Raw genomic sequence first — 17500 nt, 5'->3', positions numbered from 1 at the left:
ATTTCAACAGAATTCTGTAATTTCTGTGAGTTTACTGTGGATCTGAGAACTAGAACACAGGCTTGGTTTGACAATACCAGCGAGGATACCACCAGGGCCTGAGATTGTAGAACTTACCGTTGAAGTGCAGCAAAGCAGGTGTAAAAATTCATGCGGTTGATGTATATATATAGTACATATGTACAAAGCGTGGTAGTTGTCATTAACAGTTTTTTCGTAATATATATATATATATATATATATAAGATATATATATATATATATAGATTATATATAGTATGGTATGTATACATACATTCATACATACATACTTACTTGTTTAGCCATTACCCCCCGTTTCCCCTCTGCAACTGGCAGCGCCATCTCTTAGCAAGACTGTGTAGAAGGGGTATATGAGGCCCTACTTCATTTTCGTGATTCCATCCTTGTATGCCACAGACCTTACCAATGCGAACTCAGTGCTGTACCTCTGTGCCGCACTTGTATAACATCAGTGTACCGCTATCGTAAAAAATACCACAAAGTAAGAGGGGGTTAGGAACGGTATTTTTTGTCCTGAAATGCCTACCAATTTACTTCAGCCTTCATACATATATACGGGACATTGGTGACACTCTCTCTCTCTCTCTCTCTCTCTCTCTCTCTCTCTCTCTCTCTCTCTCTCTCTCTCCGAAATTCTACTCAAGAGATAATAACTGTATTTATTATGCAAGAGGATATTGCAGAAACGGAGAAAATTGCAGATTCAGACACAAAATGAATAATTATGATGAAGGAAGATCAATATTATGGAAAAGTTGGATTTTTTAATGTCAGAATTTCTGGAAATGAAAAAAAGAACAACATACCAGAACAGGAAAGAGACATGGGAAAATCCTTATTACTACCAGTATTAAATGAAGGAGAAAACACGCAAACCATCATAGTGATGAATGCGCAGGGTTTAGTTACGAGTAACTCAAAAAGAAAAATAGAGTACTTAGAAGAACTAACCCAAAATGAAAAGAAAATAGATATAATGAATATAAGTGAAACCTGGTATTCCCAAGAGACTGGGAATGATGATCAAATAAAAGGGTTCCAAACTTATAGATCAGATAGAAAAAATAGGAATCAAGGGGGAACCGCAATATATGGGAAAGACAAAAAACAAGGAAAAAAATATATGAGAAATATAGTTATAGTAACACAGAATGTGAACTAATAGCGGTAGAATTTGAATCTGAAAATTGATGAACATAGTAATATATAGACCTCCTAATACTAAAGAGTTTGACTTAATAATTGAAAAATTGGATGATATATGTAGAAATCACAAGGACTGGACTATTCTCCTATCTGGTGACTTCAACTTTCCTTTTGTAGAATGGAAAGAACGAATAGGAGATTGTGGTTGTACTTATACATATAAAAAAGAGAGTAATAGTAGTGCAGAAGATAAGAGGCAATTTGAAAAGCTATTAGATATGCTACTAGAATACAACATTCAACAAATAAATCACCTGCCAACAAGAAAGGAAAATACTTTAGACCTAGTATTTGTGAACGAGATGAATTATGTTAAAGAAATAATAGTTTATAATGCGAATATTTCAGACCATAATGTCATAGAATTAACAGTTCATTCCAAAGCAAGTGAAAATAGAGATAAGCAAGAATGAAAAAGTGGGAAGGATATGGAAAATACAACTTCTACAGTAAAAATATAAAATGGTCAGAAAATTAATGAAGAATTAAACAAAGATTGGGATAACATTTTCGTAAGTGATGACATAAGGTAAATACAGAGATATTATATAAAAATATTGGAGAAAATAGTGGAAAAATATATACCGAAGAAGAAAGTAAGCATCATTCATGATACCAAGAGACAGAAGGATCTTGTTCCAGAAAATCAGAAAGTGGAAAAAAGGTCTTGCAAAAGAAAAAAATGCATGGAAAGTTATAGAACTAAAAAGTAAGATAGAAAATGCAGACAAAAGATTATACAATCAAAGAAAATGAAAAACGGGACTTGGAAGAAAAAACCCTATTAAATATCAAGCAAAACCCCAAGCTATTATACTCATATGCGAAGAAGATGAATAAAAGAAGAATAGAAATAGGCCCTCTGAGAATTGAAGGGAGATTAACGAATGAAAAAAGGAAATTTGCAACATACTGGCAGAACGATATAAGAGAGAATTCACCCCTAGAATAGATAATGAAGATAATGATATAGAAGTAAGGGATGAAAATAGTGAATATTTAGCTGACATAGATATTAATGAAGCTGATATTGTGCAGGCTATTATGAAATTAAAAATGGAGCTGCTGCAGGGCCTGATGGAATTCCTGCTATTTTGTTAAAGAAAGTAGTTCATTCTATCGCAAAGCCACTTGCAATATTATTAAGACAAAGTGTAGATACAGGCAAGATTTATTATGAGCACAAATTAGGCATATATTACCCCTACTTTCAAAAGTGGATCAAGACTAGAGGCAAGTAATTATAGGCCCTGTGAGTCTAACATCACATATTATGAAAGTGTATGAAAGGGTAATGAAGAAAAATATTATGAAACAATTGAATAAAAAATAATTTGTTTAATAAAGGACCAACATGGTTTCGTACCCGGAAAAAGTACACAAACCCAACTGTTAGTCCACCGTGAGAACATATTCAAAAATATGAAAAGCGGAAATGAAACAGATGTGGTTTATTTAGACTTTGCAAAAGCTTTTGATAAAGTAGACCATAATATATTAGCGAAGAAAATTAGAAAACACAATATCGTGGATAAAGTAGGAAGATGGTTAAAAGAATTTTTACACAACAGAAAACAGATAGATATTGCAAACGACGAGAAATCGGATGAAGTAACGGTAATATCCGGTGTGCCGCAAGGTACGGTGTTAGCTGCAATACTGTTTGTTATTATGATTGAAGACATAGACAATAATGTGAAGGATTCGGTAGTGAGTAGTTTCCGCAGATGACACAAGAATAAGTAGAGAAATTACTTGTGATGAAGATAGGAACGCTCTACAAAGAGACCTTAACAAAGTATATGATTGGGCAGAGGTAAATAGGATGGTATTTAACTCTGATAAATTTGAATCAATAAATTATGGAGACAGAGAAAGAAAGCTATATGCATATAAGGGACCTAATAATGAGACCATCACAAATAAGGAAGCAGTTAAAGACCTTGGTGTGATGATGAATAGGAACATGTTTATGCAATGATCAAATAGCAACTCTGTTGGCAAAATGTAAAGCAAAAATGGGAATGTTGTTACGGCACTTCAAAAACAAGAAAAGCTGAACACATGATTATGCTTTATAAAACATATGTTCGTAGTCCACTTGAATATTGCAATATGATATGGTACCCACACTATCAAAAGGATATTGCACAAATAGAGAGTGTACAAAGGTCCTTTACAGCTAGAATAGAAGAAGTTAAGGACCTAGACTATTGGGAAAGACTACAATTCTTAAAATTATATAGTCTAGAAAGGAGAAGAGAACGCTACATGATAATTCAGGCATGGAAACAGATAGAAGGAATAGCAGAAAATATCATGGAACTAAAAATATCAGAAAGAGCAAGCAGAGGTAGATTAATAGTGCCCAAAACTATACCAGGAAAAATAAGGAAAGCACACAGGACATTAATCCACTACGCACCAGCATCGATAATGCAGCGTCTATTCAATGCGTTGCCAGCTCATCTGAGGAATATATCAGGAGTGAGCGTAGATGTGTTTAAGAATAAGCTCGACAAATATCTAAAAACTGCATCCCAGACCATCCAAGATTGGAAGATGCAAAATATACCGGAAGATGCACTAGCAACTCTCTGGTAGACATTAGAGGTGCCTCACACTGAGGGACCTGGGGCAACCCGAACAAGATGTAAGGTCTGTAAGGTAAGGTCTCTCTCCAGCCAAGAAAACCATTGACCGACATCAGGTGTTAGTAGTCCTGCCGTGCAGGCCTAAAGGCGAGTGCCTTGATGTAGACTATATAAGTGAAGCATGGGGCCTACTATATAGGATCCCTGACCAGTTTATGTCCTGTGCGTAACTCTTGCGATCTCAGCCTCACGGGTTGGATGAATTCGTTATGTGTTGTTGTGTTGTTAGCATTATATTATATATATATATATATATATATATATATATATATATATATATATATATATATACACACACACCACACACTCACACATATGTGTTTGTGGTTGTTATTATATGTCATATATGCTTATTGAAACTTTGAAAAGAAGTATAATGCACGAGAAAAATGTTATTAGAAGTAAAAGAAAGGGAAAATGGAAGGGCATTATATTATATCAATCCTTTTTCTGTCTGTTTTATTTATTGTGGCATTTTGACTTACATATATTATATATATGTATATATATATATATATATATATATATATATATATATAAATATATATGTGTGTGTGTGGTGTGTGTGTGTGTGTGTGTGTGTGTGTGTGTGTTCCACCACACTCCTCTTTCCCCATCATGAGGATAGATTGAGATACTTTTACTATTAATATTGCCAACAATTATTAATGGAGTTGCTAGCTCTTATTTGATTTTCAAGGAGCTCATATGTCGAGGGCGTCTGTGCTTCCTCGGTGGTCATCCATCCAAGTATTGATCACACCTGACATTTGGTTAACTTCGCTGATGAAACGACCAAAAATCCGTGGAAAACAATTTTAACATTTATTTGAGTTCTATTTGTGTCTGTTTGCTGATGATTTAGACGTTTATTGACAGGAGAAGATCTCTTCTACTTTCGTTTGTCTTGTGTAGAGTGTTGGGATTCTACCTCGCCTCGCCAGCGTCATTCGAGACTTTTCGAGGAATTACATTACTTTTAGTGATAAATTCCCAAGTGGAATTATGTTACTTTGAGAATAATAATGCCCCCATGGAGTTATATTAATTTGAGAGTGATAATATCCCCAGTGGAATTACATAACTTTAAGAGTGATAATTTCCCCAGCGGAATTACATTACTTTAAGAGTGATAATTTCCCTAGTGGAATCACATAACTTTGAGAGTGATGATTTTCCCAGTGGTATGACATTATTTTAGTGATAATTTCCCCGGGTGAAATTACACTATTTAGATTTTAGTGATGATTTCTCCAGTGGAATTACATTACCTTCAGATTGATAATGTTCCCCGATGGATTTACATTACTTTGAGAGTGATAATTTCCCCAGTGGAATTACATTACTTTGAGAATGATAATTTCTCACTTTGAGATTGATAATGTTTCCCGACGAATTACATTACTAGGAGTGATAATATCGCCAGTGGAATTACATTACTTTGAGAGTGATAATTTTCCCAGTGGAATTATATTATTTGCAAGTGATAATCTCCCAGGTGGAATTACATTACAATGATAACTTCCCCAGTGGAGCTGTATGGCTTCTGTGTTAAAAAATGCAATGTATCATAGCTTTCACTTCATCTGTATGGGCGAGTTAATGAAAAGATTATTTATATAAGCAACGTTCAATTCGTTGCCTTCTTCAGAGGGCTTTACAGCGAATGGTTTGAATAGGTACAACGTTTAGCTATGGTCTTCAATCTCCAGTGTCCGGCGGGTGGTAGTGCCATTAGTGCGTCTCATGCGGTGCACTGTAGGCATTACTTAAGGTACTTTGCAGCATCCCTTCGACTCCTCGCTGCAACCCCTTTCATTCCTTTTACCGTACTTCCGTTCATAATCTCTTTCTTCCATCTTACTTCCCCCCTCTCACAATAATTGTACAACAATAGTGCAACCGAATGATTTTCCTCCTGTTACACCTTTCAGGCGTCTTACTGTCACTTTCAGTTTCAGCGCTGAATGACTTCATGGGCCCCAACGCTAAATTCTGTATTCTGTTCTGTTCTAACTCTCCAGCGACAACCATCCTCGCTTCAGGCGGAAGTTTCAGGATCAATATTATACAATAGAAATAATGTCCACGTAGATTCAGACATTTTGAATAAGTATTTTTACATTTTTTTTTTTTTTTTTGTCATGCAAATTTCTCTCTCTCTCTCTCTCTCTCTCTCTCTCTCTCTCTCTCTCTCTCTCTCTCTCTCTCTCTCTCTCTCTTACAGGCTGTTCTAGAGCAAGAGTCTGCTCTGGCACAATGCCAGTTTAATAGTTTAATTGTAAACAACAATCCTTCTCTCTCTCTCTCTCTCTCTCTCTATACGGCGTCGGTGACCCTGGTAGTTGTGACGCCAGATAATTCACAATCAACCAACCAATCAACCTCTCTCTCCTCTCTCCTCTCGTATTCTCTCTCTCTCTCTCCTCTCGCTCTCTCTCTCTCTCCCTCTCCTCTCTCTCTCTCCCCCCTCTCTCTCTCTCCGCTACTATGGCTGTTCTAGAGCAAGAATCTTCTTTGGCATAATGCCAGTTTAATAGTTTAATAATAAACAATCTCTCTCTCTCTCTCTCTCTCTCTCTCTTCTCTCTCTTTACAGGCTGTTCTAGAGCAAGAATCTGCTTTGGCATAATGCCAGTTTAATAGTTTAATTGTAAACAACAACAATCTCTCTCTCTCTCTCTCTCTCTCTCTCTCTCTCTCTCTCTCTCTCTCTCTCTCAAAATCCATGTTTGACCTCCGACCTCTTGCCGTGCTTCACTTGACAGACAGCGCACTCCGATGGAATATGTATTTCCGTTATTGGATTTTGCATTTTCCAGTTTTAGCGGCTGCTTTCTCTTCACGTTTTCGTTCTTTCATGTTTTTTTATGCATATTCTGGGCAGTACTTTTTCCATAAAGATTCGTTTTTCTGCCTGGTTGTATTTAGTTTATTTGATTGGTTGTTTCTTGGCATAAATGCTCGTGTTTATGTTATGTCTGCTAAAAAGGTATTTGAATATGTTTTTTTTTTTTTCAATATAATTTCTCTGAATGTTTTTGTTTTTGTGTGAAATGTTTGTATAAATCTTTGTCATTGCGTAAGTATTTTCAGTGTGTGCATGAATAGTTTTGCTTTTATATTATCTGAGTGTTCTGTATAAATATGGCGCTATGATAAAAGAAATTCTTGCGTTTTTCTATAAGAAAAAAAAATTCTTGCTTTTTTTTTATTAATAATTCTTGTGTTTTTCATAAAAACTTCTTACTTTTTTATATAAAACTCTTAGGTTTTTTTTTTTTTTCATAAAATGATATTCTTGCTTTTTCGATAAACAAAAGTCTTGCGTTTTTACAAGAAGGTTTCATCTGTCTTGCTTTCCTTTGTGAACTTTTGTTGATTATTGAATTTATTTTTCTTTTAGGTTTTTCCTTCTGATATTTACGGCTTTTTCATTAAAGTTACAATTCCTATTTTTTATTCCATGCTTTATCGGGTTTCCCGAGTAAAAAAATAAATGAAAAATATTTAGGTATTTTATTAATAATTTTGGATCTGCATCCCAGTTCATATTCATGAAGTTGTCGCTGTGTTTTGTGCAAATTGATTAGCAAAGGAAGAAATGGAGGTGAATGAATGAAGAATATATGAATTAAATGTTTTCCATTTCACAAGCAATTTGACAAATTGGTTAGTTACCAATCATTGGTTAAAATGATAAAAATATTTATGCATATATACCTATGTACCAAGCTTAAAATGTCACCAAATAAAATGCCAGGATATAGAAAAAGTAACAAAAATCATTTTTTTATCAACTAAAGTTAAAAATTGGGTCAGAAAGCAGATAACAAACCAGAAGTAGGCCACGACCTCTATAGAAATTCTCCCGCAAAAATCAGAAATCCCTCCGCTCTCTGGAAGGGAATCAAAGGACATGTGTGCTTGCGCGCTCTGAAGTGTTCCTAGAAAAAGAGCTGGAAGTTCTTCTTCTCCCTTTTCTGTTCAACGATCGTGTTTAATAAGTTGCATCTTCATTTCGTGACCTTTGTTTGAGTTTTGCCTTTGATGCGAGGTTCCTCATTCACCTCCCTCCCTCCTCCTCCTCCTCCTCCTCCTCCTCCTCCTCCTCTCTCCTCCTCCTCCTCCTCCTCCTCCTCCTCCTCCTCCTCCATTTTTTGGTTGGGTTCTTGAGAAGGAGATTGGGTCAGTGGTCTTCTTATTTGGACTCTCTTTTATGTCGGTGATCTCTATTTGAAATGGAAGCTCTCCTCTCCGTCTCTCTCTCTCTCTCTCGTCTCTCTCTCTCTCTCCTCTCTCTCTCTCTCTCTATCCTTTTAAAAGTAAGATACCGAAGAACGGGAAATAAGGAAAAATACTCTTTCGGAAACGATGTAAGTAATAATGATTGAAACACACGTGTGTGTGTGTGTGTGTGTACGCATATATATATATATATATATATATATATATATAATATATGTATATATATATAATATATGTATGTAAGTATATGTGTATGTTCATATGTTTGTATAATGTTCACGTATGCATAAACCAGTGAACTGCTATAGTTGGTTTATTTTAGCATACTGAATTTACCTCTTTATTCATTACCTGAAACGGTTCTCTTAACAATCGAGTACAAGCATACCAGAATTTATGATTGATTGTATGGTGACCTAAACCTTTTACTTTCTTCATTTCAGGTATGTGCAAAAATTGATGGGTGCTGAACGAGCGAGCTTTTGGTCACGCGTAAGTGTTTGCTTTCAGTTCTTTTCCTCGCTGTTTTTGCCTACAACGACGGCATGAGATAGTGATGCGGTCGCCCATATCTTTGTTTACGAGATATCTTGGAAAGTTTTAGACGGATTATTGTGAGACTTTCTTGAATTGTTGGTCACGGCCTATGGAAGAGTTGATGAAAGTTTTAGTAGAAGGAAACGTCCTCATCTAGGATGTCTTTTTACGTTAACACTGGAAGCTACGAAACAGTATTTCATTCGATAATTTCTGCAAAGCGACTGTCAAAGCTTCCACAGAAAACGTCTACCGTATAATATGAGTCGTGGAAATGGCAAATTCTGAGATTGCCGACGGCTTCGGATTATGAATAAATTTATAAGGCCTTTAAGAGACGGGATGCTGGGGGAGAGTTTGTATACGCTGTTTAAAGTGTTCTATTTTACACATTATTTTAAGATCAGTCTGTATTTTTAATATGACTGATATTAAAGTTGGTTAGGACTTGTTATTGGTGTCCACTTAAAAGAATCCCCCTCATTATTTTTTTTTAGTTCACACTGGCTCGTATAATTAATTTGAAAAAATTTTCCTGTGTTTGTGATTCACGAGGCATTATACTTTTTTTCACTTTTATTATTATTATCATCATCATTATTATTATTATTATTATTATTATTATTATTATTATTATTATTATTATTATTATTATTATTATTATAATATATTAGGACTTCGTTCCTTTAGATCAGAGTCTTCCCGAAAGGATAATATTTTTGCCTTATTAATAATCATTATGATCTTGATTTTGTTTTGAGCTGTGCCACCTTATTCTCAGTTAATACGAAAACACGTCGTCAAAGCGAACTGTCCTTAGCATTTTTGTCGATATTCATGGCGAGGAAAAAATGCCGTTTTATTTAATAATTAATATATCTTTATAGTGCTGTGTATGTATTATTATATTGTATGTAAGTATGTATGACTGAACCACTGAATCACGAAAATTTTGGAACGTGATGAATATACAAATAAATAAATATACAAATACATAAATATATAAATGAAGGTAGAAGACACTGTTTAAACTTTGCCTTCTAACCTTTATATTATATTATTATAAAAATATATATTATATATATATTATATATATATTATATATATATATATATATAATTTATATAGATATTTAGTATTTATATTATTTATTATTTATATATTATATTATATATATTAATATTATATTAATAATTATATATATATATATATATATATATAATATATATATATATATATTCTTCGTCATGAAAACTTAGAGAAGATTCGTTTATCTTGGTTGCCAAATTACACACAGTATTAGATGTTTATTTGTATGCTATACAGATACATAAAATTCATGCGTTTTCGTTCGCATTAGGTCGCTGAAATATTTTAATCGCTCGTCGTTGTATCCTAATTCGATTATGCAAATGACTTGTCAGAATAGTTCAATTAAGCGCTGGAATCTGACCGTAAATTTTAGTTGGATTGGCTCCACTCATGCCTTTTTAATGTACACCCCCCTCCCCCCATACACCTGTTCCCCCTTTCCTGTCTACACTGCGTCTGCCTGTATCCCATTCCTGTCTCGACTTTGTCTACCTTTATCCCATTCCCATCTCTGCTTTGCCCGCTTGTATTCCATTCCTATCTCCTCTGTGTCTGCCTGTATTCCAATCTATCTCTACGTACGTCTGCCTGTATTCCATTCCCATCTATAGGTCTACTTTTATATTACATTCCCATCTCTGTTTCTGCCTATAATCTATTTCTCGTCAGTCTGTATTTCATTCCCATCTATAGTTCTGCCTGTATTCCACTTCCATCTCTACGTCTGCCTGTATTCCATTCCCATTTATAGTTCTGCCCGTATTCCATTCCCATCTCTATGTCTGCCTGTATTCCATTCCCATTTATAGTTCTGCCCGTATTCCATTCCCATCTCTATGTCTGCCTGTATTCCATTCCCATCTATAGCTCTGCCTGTATTCCATTCCCATCTATAGCTCTGCCTGTATTCCATTCCCATCTATAGCTCTGCCTGTATTCCATTCCCATCTATAGCTCTGCCTGTATTCCATTCCCATCTATAGCTCTACCTGTATTCCATTCCCATCTCCTCTGTGTCTACCTGTATCCCATTCCCCTCTCCACTATATCTGCTTATAGTCCATCCCAATCTCCACTGTATCTACATCTCTCCCATTGTAGTCTCCACTATGTTTTCCTGTACCCACTCCAGTCTCATCGTTTCTCTCTCTACCCAGTTCCAATCTCCACAGTGATTGCCTGTATCCCATTCCCATCTCCCAATTAGATTATCTCTCTCTACTTATATCCCGTATCTCTCTCTCTCTCTCTCTCTCTCTCTCTCTCTCTCTCTCTCTCTCTCTCTCTCTCTCTCCATGTTACCTGCACAGTGTCTTTCTCTACCTCGTTTGATTTTTCGTTTTATTGTTTATGTTTCATTAATGGTCGAATTAATTGAGGACTCCTCTAGTGTCTTTTTATAACGGGAATCCAGGAGAGAGAGAGAGAGAGAGAGAGAGAAGAGAGAGAGAGAGAGAGAGAGAGAGAGAGAGAGAGAATTGTTTGTTTTAAGAAATTAACCCTTTTTAAATATTGGGGTGTTGGTGACAATTTGAATGGGAAGCTTTCATTGTATGTAATGTTCCCTCTGGTAATAACACCAATAATAATCGTGTTATTGGTAACTGAAATTATTTATTGCACAATTAGGAAATAGAATGAGTATGACAATAATAGTTATCGGGGCGTGCTATGTTATTTGCTTCAAAATGGGACTTACAATAAATGGAAAGAGTCTCCAACCGACTCCAAAGATGAACAATCGACTCATACTATGCATTGAAAGTATGCCAATGCCGGTGTCAAGCTCTGGAAATCTCTTGTAGCTTCTGTTTTCCATTTCTTAATCTGCTTTCCTTAGAGGCTTGTCTGTCAGTATCTTCAGGGTGAAGCACTGAATTTTTTTTTTTACATCTTCATGCGTCCTTTGATCCATTCGCTTATTACAAGCAATGTTTGAAGAAGTCTGGAACGAGATTCGTTTCGTCCCTTAAAAATAGGGTTTATTCTCCTTAGTAGATTTCGTCCGTCTTGAGTTGTATTCCATTAAGTAATTGAGTGATCTTTCCCATTCGGCTCATGCTCATAAAGAATTTTAATGGAACTGAAACCCATCACATATATGAATAGGGGAAGGTGGGAGGGGCCGATGGAAGGGAAGGTGGGAGGGGCCAAGGGAAGGGAAGGTGGGAGGGGCCAAGGGAAGGGGAATGGAGTCGAGGGGCGAGTGACTCTAATTTGTACAGACTCCGTTGAGATTTAATAATGTTAATGGTCTCGTTTTGAAAGAGAGCGCAGTTTGTTATTTCTTTTTCACACAAGTCTGATTAGTATGACACGCCTAAAATTGATATTTACATATATAGTGGACGCTTAACAATTTTCGAAAAAATGTATAAAATAAAGAATGAATTACTTCTAAGAAAAATTTCAGTTGGATATATATATATATATATGTGTGTGTGTGTATATATATATATATATATATATATATATACATATATATATATATATATATATATATATATATATGTATCTGTGTGTATTTATTACCAATTATATATCATCATTCTTAACTAGCATACACGAAATTCACTCATTCTAAAGCTAGAAAAAAAACAACATACTTTGCGCTTGAGTTTTTACCCGGGAGCAAGAACTGTGAAATCGAAAGCTGGCTTTTATGGTTTCCTCCTGGTGTAATATGGCAAAATATGGTGGCTGAGTTGACCTGCTTGTATGTGTACAGGAGTAATACTTTATCCAATTAAAGGCACGTAAGTTAAAGGGGCGTTGCACGTTGTAACTACACACACACACACACACACACACACACACACACACACTCTCTTAGTGGTCGGGTGTAAAGAGAATATTTAGTGCGGTGAAGTAATTAAGCCGTGGAAACGAAGAAAAAATTTGGAAAGACCTTAGAGAATATACTACTATTTCTAAAGTTTTTTGTTTTTATTAGAGATGAAGATTTTTTTTTGATCCTTACCTTACAGACCTTACATCTTGTTCGGGTTGCCCCAGGTCCCTCAGTGTGAGGCACCTCTAATGTCTACCAGAGAGTTGCTAGTACATCTTCCGGTATATTTTGCATCTTCCAATCTTGGATGGTCTGGGATGCAGTTTAGATATTTGTCGAGCTTATTCTTAAACACATCTACGCTCACTCCTGATATATTCCTCAGATGAGCTGGCAACGCATTGAATAGACGCTGCATTATCGATGCTGGTGCGTAGTGGATTAATGTCCTGTGTGCTTTCCTTATTTTTCCTGGTATAGTTTTGGGCACTATTAATCTACCTCTGCTTGCTCTTTCTGATATTTTTAGTTCCATGATATTTTCTGCTATTCCTTCTATCTGTTTCCATGCCTGAATTATCATGTAGCGTTCTCTTCTCCTTTCTAGACTATATAATTTTAAGAATTGTATCTTTCCCAGTAGTCTAGGTCCTTAACTTCTTCTATTCTAGCTGTAAAGGACCTTTGTACACTCTCTATTTGTGCAATATCCTTTTGATAGTGTGGGTACCATATCATATTGCAATATTCAAGTGGACTACGAACATATGGTTTTATAAAGCATAATCATGTGTTCAAGCTTTTCTTGTTTTTTGAAGTGCCGTAACAAACATTCCCATTTTTTTGCTTTACATTTTGCCAACAGAGTTGCTATTTGATCATTGCATAACATGTTCCTATTCATCATCAACACCAAGGTCTTAACTGCTTCCTTATTTGTGATGGTCTCATTATTAGTCCCTTATATGCATATAGCTTTCTTTCTCTGTCTCCATAATTTATTGATTCAAATTTATCAGAGTTAAATACCATCCTATTTACCTCTGCCCAATCATATACTTTGTTAAGGTCTCTTTGTAGAGCGTTTCCTATCTTTTCATCACAAGTAATTTCTCTACTTATTCTTGTGTCATCTGCGAAACTACTCACTAAACCGAATCCTTCACATTATTGTCTATGTCTTCAATCATAATAACAAACAGTATTGCAGCTAACACCGTACCTTGCGGCACACCCGGATATTACCTTGACTTCATCCGATTTCTCGTCGTTTGCAATAACTATCTGTTTTCTGTTGTAAAAATAAAAATTCTTTTAACCATCTTCCTACTTTATCCACGATATTGTGTTTTCTAATTTTCTTCGCTAATATATTATGGGTCTACTTTATCAAAAGCTTTTTGCAAAGTCTAAATAAACCACATCTGTTTCATTTCCGCTTTTCATATTTTTGAATATGTTCTCACGGTGGACTAACAGTTGGGTTTGTGTACTTTTTCCGGGTACGAAACCATGTTGTCCTTTATTAAACAAATTATTTTTTATTAAATGGTTTCATATATTTTTCTTCATTACCCTTTCATACACTTTCATAATATGTGATGTTAGACTCACAGGCCTATAATTACTTGCCTCTAGTCTTGATCCACTTTTGAAAGTAGGGGTAATATATGCTTAAATTTGTGCTCATCATAAAATCTTGCCTGTATCTACACTTTGTCTTAATAATATTGCAAGTGGCTTTGCGAATAGAATGAACTACTTTCTTTAACAAAATAGCAGGAATTCCATCAGGCCCTGCAGCAGCTCCATTTTTAATTTCATTAATAGCCTGCACAATATCAGCTTCATTAATATCTATGTCAGCTAAATATTCACTATTTCATCCCTTACTTTCTATATCATTATCTTCATTATCTATTCTAGGGGTGAATTCTCTCTTATATCGTTCTGCCAGTATGTTGCAAATTTGAGAGAGAGAGAGAGAGAGAGAGAGAGAGAGAGAGAGAGAGAGAGAGAGAGGACTTCTTGAAGAAGAGAGGCGAAAAGAGATATGCAATTACCCTGAGAGTCTGTGGCGCAATGGTGGAGTGCAGAGCCACAGGTAACTCCTCCTCCCCCCCCCCCCCCCCCCCCCCCCCCCCCCCCCCCCCCCCCCCCCCCCCCCCCCCCCCTCCCCCTCTTCTCCTTTTAGTGAGGCCGGGTCTTTTGAAATGGTAGGTGTTGCTGCTGCTTGTTCAAAGGCTTATCCCGGGTCCAAGGGCGGGGTTGGAGGGGAGGTCTAATGGGGTGGAGCTTGAAATATTTCCACGAAAGTATTCTTGTGATTTCAAACAAACGAACGAATATCGGCAAGAAAAATTAAAAATTCATATGTTAATTCGTTTTCACTGATTTTTAAAGGGTATCAAGTTACTCTCTCTCTCTCTCTCTCTCTCTCTCTCTCTCTCTCTCTATCTCATCCTCTCTCTCTCTCCTCTCTCTCTCTCTCTGAGTGTACATCTTGGCTTTTTAAAATGCAATGCAGTTTCAGTATAGAATTGCAACATGAAAAGCAGAAATAACACTTAAAACTCTCTCTCTCTCTCTCTCTCTCTCTCTCTCTCTCTCTCTCTCTCTCTCTCTCTGAGTGTACATCTTGGCTTTTTAAAATGCAATGCAGTTTCAGTATAGAATTGCAACATGAAAAGCAGAAATAACACTTAAAACTCTCTCTCGCTTCTTCTGTCTCTCCGCTCTCCTCTCTCTCTCTCTCTCTCTCTCTCTCTCTCTCTCTCTCTCTTCATCATCGAGTGTTTCCACGAAAGTCCACGTAGGAGGACGCTTCCTAGGAATCATGTGATATTTAAGAGTCTCGTTTTAAATTCTGAGAGGGAGCCGGGACATCCTAAAGAGAGAAGTTATAAGCATAAGAAAGGTATTCCTAGAAACGTATTCCCAAGAGAGAGAGAGAGAGAGAGAGAGAGAGAGAGAGAGAGAGAGAGAGAGAGAGAGAGAGAGGCAATTACCTTGAGAGTTCTTGAGTGTAAAGCCACAGGTAACTCTCCCCTTCAGAAAAGGGGGTTGGGGGGCGCCTGGGGTGACCTGGTCTTTTGATAAGGAAGTAGGCGTTTTTGCGAGTTCCGTGTAGGTTTGGATCTGTGGGAAGAGAATGCATTACACAAAAGGATTTTGATCGCCGACATCAAACCGCAAAAAATTAATATCCTTTGTATCGGCTAAAGTCGCATAATTATCATCCATGGAGCGTATTATGCCTTTGTATAGTATGCTCTGACTTCATTCTCTGTCTGTTTACCTGTCTGTCTACCCTGTTTGAACCTTTTTTACATTTTTTATGCATACTTTGGAATAAAATTCTTCCCAGGAGACAGACATCTGGTGTTGAATACCGTTATTTAAGGTTGAGAGAGAGAGAGAGAGAGAGAGAGAGAGAGAGAGAGAGAGAGAGAGAGAGAGACCATTATTTTGCGAGTCCCAAGGTGCAGAGGATAAGTGTAAAGCACAGGTACTTCACCTTGTTCTCTCTCTCTCTCTCTCTCTCTCGTAGGTTAAGTCTTTCGAAGTAGTAAAAAGAAATGCAGCTTCTTACATATCGTCCTCTACCTCCCCCCCCCCCTCCCCCTTCACTCCACGTGGGGGGTGTTAGAATTGAGAAAGAATTCTCCGAAAAAATCTTAATTTTGACGAACAAACAAGAAAACTCAAAGTTATGTTTAACTAATTAGAAGAACTAATCTTTGTCTTAGGTTGTGTGTGATCATTCTTTCCCTCCTCTCTGTCCTGGTCAAGTGTTTCTGCTAACGTCGGTGAAGAGGCTTCCTCCTAGAAGTATTGGGATATTTAATAGTCTTGTTTCGAGCTCGGAGAAATAGATGGGTCTTCATAAGAAACTATATGTGTTAGACTACATCATAAAGAGAGACAGAGAGGAACTAAAATTAACTTTTTTTGTTATTAGTTATGTGGCGTTCGATAGTTTATTTTAGTCCCCTGTCTTTATATAAGTAACTGTTATGATGATTATTAGTTGTTCATGGTGTCTTTCAAGATATTGAGAAAAAGATAGCAAAGGAATCATTATCTAATATAATGTTGTTTCAGAATAAAACTTCTCAGATAAAATTAGTTTTTCATGGCATCACCAAAGACCGTCATGAAATTGTTTGCCAGTACGTACTACTACTACTACTACTACTGCTTTGAATTATAATAAATATAGTGTTTTTTCAAAATCTGTAATTGGGTCGTACAGGATGATTAGATTTCAGGAAAATATTTAAGAGTATATTTAATTTTTCACACTCAGGTATCATACGTTTCAGCAAGTATACATTAGTTATTTGTCAGAGCAGACGTTACGCGTTGTATCCGAATGACATTATTATATCTGAAAAAAAAAAACAACTGGAAAATCCCACCGCTCGCTGATGTCGAAACCTTTTCCAGCAGTGATAGTAATAATGACAATAATCATCATCATCATCAGTCATAATATTGTCATACAAAAAAACTCGTGTTTTGTCTTGTCTCTTGCAATAATAATAATAATAATAATAATAATAATAATAATAATAATAATAATACTGTTTCTACCACTGCCGCGAATATGAAATAAAGAATTAAAGGCGGAATGTATTGTTCAACTCTCCACATCCACATATAATTCTAACAGAAATAACAGAGATGATAACGTCCAATACCATTGTACCCAAGATATAAATAACATCATCCTCTCTCTCTCTCTCTCTCTCTCTCTCTGCCGGAAAGCAGTAATTTATATATACCCAGAATTTGAGTCATTACATCCTAACAGATTATTGTTGCGTTGCATTTACGAGAGACCACTAAAACTAGCGGCGGAAAGGAGAAAAAGATTGGCTTATTTCTGTATAGTATTATTATTATTATTATTATTATTATTATTATT

The 17500-nt window shown here is 36.0% G+C and overlaps 1 protein-coding gene across 7 annotated transcripts in view; it reads left to right on the top strand.

Annotated features, from left to right (window-relative positions):
• LOC135201440 (inositol polyphosphate-4-phosphatase type I A-like) overlaps nucleotides 1-17500 on the top strand; it is a 408228-nt gene that overhangs the window by 124915 nt on the left and 265813 nt on the right. The window contains exon 1 of one of the 7 annotated variants that reach the window (XM_064230381.1): nucleotides 8622-8642. The exons of the other annotated variants lie outside the window; for them this stretch is intronic. The gene's annotated coding sequence lies outside the window, so the exon portion shown is untranslated. Of the gene's footprint in view, nucleotides 1-8621; nucleotides 8643-17500 lie in introns of those variants that run through there. 7 annotated transcript variants of the gene reach the window in all.

This window comes from Macrobrachium nipponense, chromosome 28, assembly GCF_015104395.2.
Source record: "Macrobrachium nipponense isolate FS-2020 chromosome 28, ASM1510439v2, whole genome shotgun sequence".
Classification (NCBI taxonomy): Eukaryota; Metazoa; Arthropoda; class Malacostraca; order Decapoda; family Palaemonidae; genus Macrobrachium; species Macrobrachium nipponense.
Note: the sequence above shows the minus strand (reverse complement) of the source record. Positions and strands in the feature narration are given on the sequence as shown.